At 39.0% G+C, this 10,892-nt stretch overlaps 1 long non-coding RNA gene across 2 annotated transcripts; it reads right to left on the bottom strand.

The window, feature by feature from the left end:
• Positions 1 to 682: 682 nt before the first annotated feature.
• Positions 683 to 7,564, bottom strand: LOC148316084 (uncharacterized). 2 transcript variants are annotated; one of them, XR_015840396.1, is made up of 7 exons: positions 7,378 to 7,564; positions 6,600 to 6,719; positions 5,865 to 5,999; positions 4,426 to 4,614; positions 2,031 to 2,126; positions 917 to 1,133; positions 683 to 812 (listed from the first exon to the last, which is right to left on the bottom strand). It is a non-coding gene; the product is annotated as an uncharacterized LOC148316084 (long non-coding RNA). The 2 variants fall into 2 exon arrangements; XR_015840395.1 differs by having other exon boundaries at positions 917 to 1,069; positions 7,378 to 7,561.
• Between the last annotated feature and the right edge of the window lie 3,328 nt (positions 7,565 to 10,892).

Here is a 10,892-nt window from a genome sequence, read left to right as displayed (position 1 = left end):
CTTACTGACAAGAGGTAGTATTTAGAATTTTAAAAAGTGCTTGAAAGGTTTTGTTCATGTAAAACCAACAGATTATGACATTATTATTATTATTTAAATCAGTATTAAACAGCATCAGCATAGGTTAAAGATATTATACAGACTATATACGATAAAAAAATACTAAACCACCCTTGCTTTTCCGTCATTTCTTGTATAAGTTAACACACAGATGTATAACATTTGTTTATACAAATATAACGATTAAAAAGTAGCTGATTAGAGTTTTAATTTTGTATTCATTAATCTGTAATAAAAATGGACATATTTTGGTTAATAAAATTAACAAGAAATAAAAGTAAAGGGTGTTCTAATACTTTTTTCAAGATTGTCCTAACATACATTTAATGTTTACAGTATATGTCTTCGGAAGAAGCGCAGCATTAGATTTTTTTTTTTGTTCTCTCTCTTTGACTTCTGAATTTGAATTTCTGTCACAGATGTGCTTGAATTCTATTTTGGATGATTTGTGTTAAACTGCACAAATATTTGAAGAGCCATAGAATTCAAGAATCACACCAGTGCTGCTACTCCTCCGAACGGGTGAACGCCCTTGATTAACAACCTGCGTTGAGGTGGCTTTTGAGATTCGTGGTGTGGGAGAAAAATCTCTGAAGGCATTCTTAGACTTCAAGAGAGGGTCCACAATTTTCAAAGATTCACTTCCGTCTGAATCAGAGGCCTCACTTGTATCCGGAATATATTCATCTCCACTGTCATCTGAGTTGGAGTAATAATGCTTATCCATTCCAAAGTCAGCCTGTTTTTTTAATCTAAAAAACAACAACAACGAAATATAAAGGATAGAAGGCAGGAGACCAATAAAATATATGCAATTTGCTTGTAAGATTCCCTGAAATCTATATGGGTTGTTTACCTGTATACTTTTGGTCCTCCTGAGCCTTGGGATAGTAATATGGTCTGGGTCTGAGGCGCAAAGTTCAGGGGCAGGATTTGACAATGATTCGTCAGAATCTGTGTCGTTATTCCAAGGAAGATTCAGCCCATATTTTTTGTCCAAGGGAGGAGACTGGGTTGCATCAGAGTCCAAGAGAAAATTGAGAACCCATTAAATACTTAATCCCCAGAGGAATCTGCACAGAAAAAGGTCTTAATTCTATTTGAAAAAAAAAAAAAAACTAAAATATTGATGAATGATATGACAAAATAATGTAATAACAAAATTAATTGACCGTAACAAAAAGCTCCCGGGAGGAAAACTACATTAAATGTTTTTTTAACAGGGCAGTGAAAATATTGGAAAATAAAAACGATAATAAATAAAATAATATAAAAAAAGAATTCAATGTGTATCGATGGACCCATATGAAATACTTATATCGCTATGTACTTATCAGCCATATCGCCCAGCCCAATATGTAACTGCAACTTCAAAACCTCGGGCCATAACAGGATTGTAACATGGGATGCATATCTTCATTCCTAAATTTGTAGATCCCGAGGAGGCTGCTCAATGGTCCTGGTAATCTAAACCTCAACCAATTCGGTCACAGCCAATGTTCTCCATCCTTGTTAAGAAGTTTTGAAATGATTTAATAGATATACTATTGCAAACTATACCAGAATTTTAGACATTTTAAACTTTTGATCACAATTTTACCTATTTTCTAAAAATCTGAAGAATCCACATGCCAAATCACCTGCTGTAGACACATAGGTTCTGTTCTGACAGATAATTCAGTTACAGGTTGTGTACTTAAAGCCAATAAGAGGGCAATGCAGCAGTCGACAACCTGACGAAAGCTTAAGTCTCCCAATGAGAGAACTGTAGTGGCTGGTAGGTTCTTAGATTGTAACATAGTAAAGACATATACTAGGCATAACTGTATATCATATGATGATGAGGGAAAATATTATTAGCTACGATTTATGTCCAGATATATTAGAAAACTTGTCCAACCAGCACAGGTCTATCTAACTGTAATTTTAACATCTCAAGACACGACAGGATGACCACATGATACGCATACCTCCTTTTCAGAGTCTGTCAAAACTTGAGAAGGCTGCTTCGATGTTCTGGTGGCATCAACCTCAGCCGATTCAGTCATTGTCGGTTGTCCTCCATCCTAATGAACAAGTTGAATATTAATTTAATGAATTAAAAAAAGAAAATGGATCAGAATTTTACACATTTTAGGCTTTGGCCACCCAAAACAAAAACTAACAAGTTCACGAATGAAACAAAACCAATTACTTTAGCGCATGACAATTAATCTTCAGTAGAGATATGTTGTGACTGATATTTCAGTCACAGGTTGTCTTTTGAACGCCACCAGGGGCGCAATGGAGCACAGGACAGCCAAAAGTCTTCTTGTCGGACACCTGTAGTGGCTGGTAGGTTCTAAGATTATAACATAGTAAAGGCACATACAACTCCTAACTGTATTTCATATGATAATGAAGGAAAAGATGATTAGCTATGATTTATGTCAACAATAAAAATGGCTCTACGGGGTCCCCACAAACACAAACCTGACAGTTGGGTGTCAGATGGCCAACATACCTGACACGCAATTCAACTCAACTGGACCCCACAACACAAGAAAAAGCTGAGTGAGCCTCAAACCAGACATACACATTCACTGACAAATATCCTGTGACACCAGATATATTAGAAGTCTTGTCTAATCAGCACACGTCTATCTAACTGCAATTTTAACATCTCGAGACACGACAGGATGAGTACACGATACGCATACCTCCATTTCTGAGTCTGTAAAGCCTGGAGGAGGCTGCTTCGATGTTTTAGTAGCATCATAAATTTATTGAATTAATTATATTTGAGGTTGGATTAGATTTTTACACATTTTAAGCCTTAGCCACCCAAAACAAAACATAAGCTCATGAATGAAATAAAACTAATTAATTTCGCCCATGCCAATTAATCTTCTGTAGACACGTGTTGTGACCAGTGTTGTTTTTGGCAGGCATTTTAGATTTTGTCCAAGTCATTTGGACAAAGTGCTGATTTGTTTACATCACATTTAGTCATCCCAATTCGTTATAGTTTTAGTCCAGTTTTAGTCAACGAAAACTAAAAAAAGGGTTTTAGTCCAGTTTTAATCGACGGAAACGCAAAAAAAGTTTTACCCTAGTTTTCGTCAATTTATTCACAAAGGTTTTAGTCCAAGCGGCACGGTGGCCCAACTGGTTAGCAGGATGGCCTCACAATATTGAGGTCGTAGGTACGATTCTGGCTCCGGCCTTCCTGCGTGGGTTTCCTCTGGGTAATTCGGTTTCCTCCCATATTCTTAAAACATGCATGGCAAGTTGCTTGGACACTCTAATTGCCCCTAGGCATGAGTGTGAGCGTGGATGGTTGTTCGTCTATGTATGCCCTGCGATTGGCTGGACACCAATTCAAGGGTGTACCTCGCCTACTGCCGAAGACAGCTGGGATCGGCTCCAACACCCCCCGCGACCCTAGTGAGGAGAAGCGGTACAGATAACGGATGGATGGATGGATGGGTTTAAGTCCATTTGAGTTAAAACAAGGCATTCAAGTTTTCCACCCAAGACCCACCCCAAGACTTTTGGATGGACTACAAAGGATTCTTCATTACAAACAGAAAAAAGTGGCAACAGTGGAATCAATGCTCACTGCTCCAAAATAAGCAGAGAAGCAAAACATTTTGTTGGGCAACTGTTGTGGCTTTATTTCACTAAAAGCAACATAAAATAATTTATGAACCACATGCTAACAATTTTGTCTCGTCAACGAAAAAAATTCATGTACATCACGTCATGTTTTCGTCATAAAAGAACCTCGTTTAGCTTGTCATCGTCATTAAAAAAGGGGCGTTAACGAAGTATTTTCGTCATAGTCATCAGTGACGAAAACAACACTGGTTGTGACTGATATTTCAGTCCCAGGTTGTCTCCTGAACACCACCAATTGGGCAAGGGGGCGCAGGAAAGCCTGGGGTCTTCTATTTTTACAGTATAGAAAGGCTAAATATCAAATTGAAACAGTGTTTTATATCATGAATATACAGGGTTGGTGCTGGTTCTGGTAGGGAAACCACAACATAAAGATGTCCTTAATTAGTCCCACAATGGGTATATTTGCAATATGGCATATGATGGCCTAACAGGGCCACCGCCCAGAAAAGAGTAACGCAGAACTTTGTAATACTGTCACTCCCTGACCAGTTCGTTGTTCCTGAAGAGCCAAACTTTGACTCAGACCCACAAATTTGAATTACAGATAGTGGACAATGGAGAACTCCCCCAGTCAGTCAGCATGTTCAACTTCCATAGAAACCTCAACATACATTTATTAGATTGCCAAACTAATTGGAAACTACATCACCAGAACACCACAAGTGGGCTCTGTTATTGTACTTAAAGATGCATCTTACAAACCTGTGTTCTCCAAGGCCAGCTGGTCCATAGTCTTAAGTTATTTCTTCGCCAACATCAATGTCTCGGAGCGCAAACAGACAGAGGTGTGGTCTGTCCTCTGTTGTCTTCTTCTTCATTTTACAGTTGGGGTGCATGTGGTCATCATTAACCAGTCTTCCCAGACTGCCATCTTCTTGAGCGGCATCAACACTTAAAATAGATTTAAAAAAAAAAAAAACAATTATTCAATCAATGTCAGAAATTAATCTTTGAGACAATCTTGTGTACACAAAACATAAAAATAGGAAATCCACAATTTTTAAATCTTCTAAATCAAATCATACAAGAAATTTCTATTGGAATCAGACCCTATTAACAGCTTGTCTTTGAGACTTCATGGTCTATATTTTCATTTGTACAGATTCAACGCATGAATAAAAGTAATTACCGTATTTTCGCAGTCATAAGCAAACAAAGCGCCCTGTCAGTCGATGCGTCCATTAAATGGACAAAGTACCACTCACGTCCATCAGCCCTTGTCATCAACGAGCTGTTGGAAGTGCATGTTAGCACACCCTGCTGGGCAAAGAGTGAGTTGTCCATGCTTACAATCGACCGTGACAAATACACCATCTGACTATAATGTTTGGGTGATGGTGTTGGAAAAAGCTGGACAAAGGGCAGCTGTCCACAATGTTTTAGTCTGTCTTATCATTTATGTTATTGCAAGCAAGAAACGTCCCAGGTTTAGACAACAGACAAAAAGTCCAAAGCATAACAGCACATCTCTTTAAACAGCCATGCAAATCTCTCTAAACAGCTATGGGATTGTGGGTCTCTGCTCCCAGAATGCATTGCTTGAATTAGCTAAGGCTGAGTGGCTTTTGTATTATTTTCATTTTTTTGGGGTATATTGATGGCATGAGAGATACATGTTTGTGTTAATCTTATTTCTATGTTTCATTGTTTGCTTGTATGATGAGTTTTTTATTTTTTTTTGAAACCGTGACTCTAAGGAGTGTGGTGAGCAGCCAAGTCCCTCCCCTGACGTTGCTTTGTAGGCGATTGCCAATGCACCTAATATTGGCCTGAGCCATTGTCAGCTATTGTCAATAGAGACTTGGCGTCTGCTGCAACAATGGGGTGATTGCTCATGTTATTGGGGCATAGTAGGCTGCTATCGGCTGTGTCAGTGTGGGCAGCTCTGCCAAGTTCATGCTATGCTAACAGCAGCTGTGCTATCGTCTTGTCAGGCGGTGCGTCCAGTATATGTTACAAAGACAGAAATAGCGGCCTCAACAGGTGTTGCGCCCTTTGACACGGCGCGTCTTTTGGGTGCGAAAATACGGTATACATTTTTGCTTAGAGAATGATTTTTCCCCTAACACTTATGGGATGAGTATGTGTTTATTTTTTTAAATAAAAACAAAAATAAGATAACATCTCAATCTTTGCCTCACCTCCAAAAAGACAGTGCCTCTTCCATCCATCTTCCTGCGTTGAGATTTATCAGAATCTATCAATTTTCCTCTGTACTCCATAATAAAGAATAAAGTCATCTTTCCTGAAAGGGGCCTTGGTAAATACTCCTCGACCTAGTTAACAGGGAAATCAAGATAGCTTCGTCATATTTTTAAGCACACAAATAAGGAGTCATCATATTCATTTGGGCCACTATACTAATGTAGGGTGGTTTGAAACATTGCTTCTTGTGAGGGATAGAGCAGAGCCCTTCTTTATGATTTTAAAGGAACAGACCAGCCAAAATTCATTTTCCAGCATTGCATTAGCCAGTATGTATTAGGACTGAAAGTACAAATGTCAATGGCACCTGGTTACGTAAAAAAAAAACTTTAAGATTATTTAGTTTCATAACAATGACATACACTGTATACACAGTCATATTGGATCGCGTCACGTGATCTCTGTGACGTATAACGTGCTTTACACTAGACTATCAATATCGGACTTGTTCACCGGTCTATTGTGGTATAAAAATGCCGGAGGGCGTCATCAAGTACAGCCTTAATTTAGATAGAACTCCTACCATCAGGTTTCACGCTCACTGAAATAACTTGAAACTGACAAAAGAAAAGTTCAAGACACTCTTAATGTAAAATAACCACTTAAAAAACGATGTCAGCTTGGTTATCAGAAAACAATAATATATCTTAGCAAAAGCGTTAACATCATACCTTTAAATGAGTTTATATACTTCGCTTCTAACTCTGCAGTCTTGTCCAGACCCTTGACTGCATGTTCAATAGTATCCTGCTTTGGGGACTTCCTGCATCTCAGGGAAGGCATTGTTTATTCTATAAAGAAAAAAGACAGTTTTGTGTTGAGAATTATTAATACTATAGGCTAAATGGAGTTTTAACAATATCAGTGTAAGAAAAATAAATTATAAATAAAAAAAATATCAATCCCTCCATCCCAATTAACGATTTCAACCATAATAGTTTATATTGAAGTTTAAACAACAGACAGACAGATTTATGCAGTGTGACTACAAAAATCTTACCAAAATTGCATTCACAGTAACCTTTGCTTTAAGAATCATGTAATTAACCAGTGAACATCGTGTCTTACACAAAAATTAATGACAGAAATTATCATGGTACTTGCATTCTGTTGTTCTATAACAAAAGTGCAAGCTGTTAGCTCCGCAAAGCTAACGCAACAAGCTAGCGTCCCTCGTGCTCACATTCAATGCAAACCTGACCACCGGATGAAAATACGCGTCGGTTTAGTTCTTTAAATGAGTAAAAGCACCATGACGTTTTATAATTATTCAATGCTTAACTGGAGCTCGTCAATTATGTCGATGTAGGAGCACATGTTTGCTAGGCCAGTGTTGTAGGCCCACATCCATGGTGCTACTTTGTATAGTGTTTTCCACACAACTATCTCTAACCATGAACAAATGCACTCGAGGCATGTTTTGAATAAAAACAAACGAAAAACACTTACCTCTCCGTTTCAACAGCAGTTCGAACTTCGAAGTGGTGATATTCTCCAGCGTTAAGCACCTGCTCGAACTGCGAATAGGTCAAATTCAACAGCGTCTTTTTTCTGTCTTAATAAGGACGCGATGAGAGGAGGAGCGCTTGCCTTTTCGTCAGCACGCCCCGCGCGGGAGGTGCTGCTTTATCACTCTCTATCTGTGCCCGCCCGCCGGCATGTCGATAGAAAAATAATATTCCTTCAAACATTACTTTCATCTTCTTAACGTTTTGTAGTGAATTTAACAGGTTCACCACTTTTTTCAAATACACCAATGGAAAACAGGTCTTAATTGAGGAAACATACAAAGAGCGTCTCACAAACACCTTATGATGAGCAATGTAATTTGATCACGTTTTTTGTCACTGCCTGGACGTCGGTTCACTGGCCTGGTGGCAGTGGCTTGTAGACACTGTCACTGAGTGGGAACGGATCTCAAGGTGGGTCAAACTAACCCAAGCAGTGGATCGGTCCGTTTTTTAAATTTATTAATTTTTTTATTTTATGTATTTATTTATTATTTAATACAAGGGCTTCGGCTCACTACCAGTGGGCGGGACCAAAGAATTTGGGTTTCCTTTGAGCTAGGAGGCAGTCAAAGGCAGTCCAATCCCCGGCAACATAAAGCGCCTAGCTCTGGGGACATGGAATGTCATTTCTCTGGTAGGGAATGAACCCGAGCTGGTGTGTGACTAGACCAGTGGTTCTCAATTATTTCCTGTCATGCCCCCCCTACCAAGAAGAAAACAATTCGCACCCCCCCCCCACCACAATTTTTTTTTACATTTCGTACTAATGTACATGTTCTTTGCATATTAATGTTAGATTGTCAATAAAATATCTTACCTTAACAAAGCTAAATTGATAAAAAAAAAATATCATTTTGAGAACGACTATTGTGAGGATCTCGAAACTCAGTACTCTGTGGTGCTAATATTGATGAGATGATAAATATGTTGAAGCCACAGAACAAAAAGATTAGATATTGTTTGGAAATTAATGACGTACATAACAAAGGAATATCAGCCTTGATTGGAGTACATTACTGCATTTAAATTTTTAATAAAAACGAAACAATTATTGATGTTATGACCACTATGAAGAATTTAAAAAAACAATATATAGGGATAATTATAGTTTTCATTTTGTTATGTTTAGTCTGTTCATGTTGCATTATTTTTATGACAAAGATGATGGTTAATCGTAGGTTTGTTGCCCAAATGTACCGTTACAACCTGATTAATGTTGAGAATGACGAACTCAAACTGGACACTAAAACGTAAAAACACATGGACTTCTTGCCCCTGTCCACACACGTGCACACACACACACACCATACACGAAGATCCGGGAGGTAAGGACGGCTGTCCTCTCCTACAACGAGGCAAGGGCCTCCACCAAGTCACCCCAGGGACAAGTTTTATTCCCTGATGGTCATCAAATTATGAGGATCTCATTCTACGCCGGAAGGGAGGAGGGGAATTTTTCCCTAATGTGAGGTTTTCGCTCCTCCACTGATGATCACACTGTTGTATGATTTCATTATGATGATCTGTCTTAAAGCCGTAAGGACATGATTTTTAAATCCACAACAGGGGGGAAATGTAAGATGGGCTGAGGATAGGTAATCAGTTTGTGTATTCATAATCATGTTTTTATACACTCATTAATGTTTAACACACACAGAGACACTTACTTGTTATTTTAACACACACACACACAGACACCGTATCCTGAAGATGTGTTTAGTTAAACTGACCTTGGGTTATGATTTTCTGCCTGCTGGAGTCCCTGGTGATTAGTTATTGATGCTTTAGTTAAACTGACCTTTATACCGTGAGTTATTGATGTTTTCTGTCTCTTGGTGATTAGTTGTTGATGCTTTTCTGTCTTCTGGTGATTAGTTATTGATGAGTTAGTTTCAATAAAAAGGCAGAACGGAGGGTGAGAGTCAGAGGGTGTGCGGGATTGAACTGGCAAGACGGCTGTTTCGCCTCCTGGCTCCCTCTCCCATTCTGAATGGCACAAAACGAAAACTTTAGTAAGTTATTTCAGTCTAAAAAAGGCGTCAGGGCATTTTTAAACCGGACAGTAAGTCGTCACTGTCTTGGTTCCTTTTTGTGCCTTGACCCATCCCGGAATTATTGAAAGGATGCAGTCCTATTTACAGGCCCCAGTGACACCCCAGGTTTCTGTTGTTTGTACGAGGGCGCTTAATAGGTACTGCTATTCACAATCGTCTTAGGCTGTTTCTTTGCAGAAGTTTATGGACAATGTGTAGTGCTGTAGGATGCAGTCTAGAGCATTCTTGACATTGAAGCTTTTGTTTCCAGCAACTGCTAATGCGACCGTGCATCAAACATGCAAAACACAGACCCTTGCTCCTCAAGAAGTCAATCTTATCCTTGTGATGCTTTCTCTTAAATTCCTTACAAATTGTGAGACTGTTGCTCTCCATTACAATTAGCACATGGTTTGGCAATAGCATCCACTGAAACAGGTTCTGCCTTTGGCGTGGTGGTTTTGTTGTTTTCCATCTTGGCGGGCACAATGACTGTTGTGAAGACTTTCTTTGATTTTGGTGTTTCTGTGTGTTGTGATTTTGTTTTCTGTTTTATAGAATCTTTCGTGCTTGTCAACAAAGTCAACAAAATCCTTAAACTTCACTCTTCTATTTGTTCTTTCTTGGAGATTGCAGGCAAATTTTCTCCAAGATTCTATAAGTCTGTATGGAAGTTTGTTTGCCAATGCCTTTATATTAGCCATGTTGTCCAAGTCCTCCATGTAATTAACATCTGCCATTATGTTCAAACAGCCCATAAGGAATAATGTGAAAGACTGAAGTGCAACACCATCTTCAGACTTGATTGTTGGCCAATCCATGGCTTCCTTTAAATATGCTTCTGCTATCATGAAGTCATCACCATAAAACTCCTTCAAGATTTGTTTTGCTTTGGTATATCCTGTCAGAGGTTCCATATGGATGCAGCTCTTCACCAACTCATGTGGTTGTTCACTAGTATACTGCAGCTAAAATTGAAGATGATCACGGTTATCACTTGTACGGCCTTCAATCCCATGTTCAATGGCACCTATACAGGTTTTATAATGCAGAGGGTCGCCTTTAAACGTAGGAATGGAAAGTTCGGGAAGTAGCGATGCTTTTTGACTCTTTGCTAAGTATTCTGCGACACTGGCTTGCTGTGAGATTGCTTGGCAAAGGCCATCAAGCACATGTCCCTGTTGTTCTCTACTTTCTGTCTGATGTGGAAATCTAGCCATTGGAATAGTCGAAGTGGGAGCATTTCAGGTCAACACTGCTTGTTGCTCTGATAGGCTGTGATGGTAATTGAATGTTTTTCCTTGTTTAAATTGTAACACACTCATCAGGAATGTGGATACCATCCTCCTGGGTATTTTCATATCTTCTCAAGACATCCAATTTAGCATCAGACTCAGGGAGTGCCGTTTGCATTGCATGC

The sequence above is a fragment of the Idiotropiscis lumnitzeri genome, unplaced genomic scaffold (genome assembly GCF_059441095.1).
Source record: "Idiotropiscis lumnitzeri isolate Australia: NSW breed Sydney's pygmy pipehorse unplaced genomic scaffold, RoL_Ilum_1.0 HiC_scaffold_23, whole genome shotgun sequence".
Classification (NCBI taxonomy): Eukaryota; Metazoa; Chordata; class Actinopteri; order Syngnathiformes; family Syngnathidae; genus Idiotropiscis; species Idiotropiscis lumnitzeri.
Note: the sequence above shows the minus strand (reverse complement) of the source record. Positions and strands in the feature narration are given on the sequence as shown.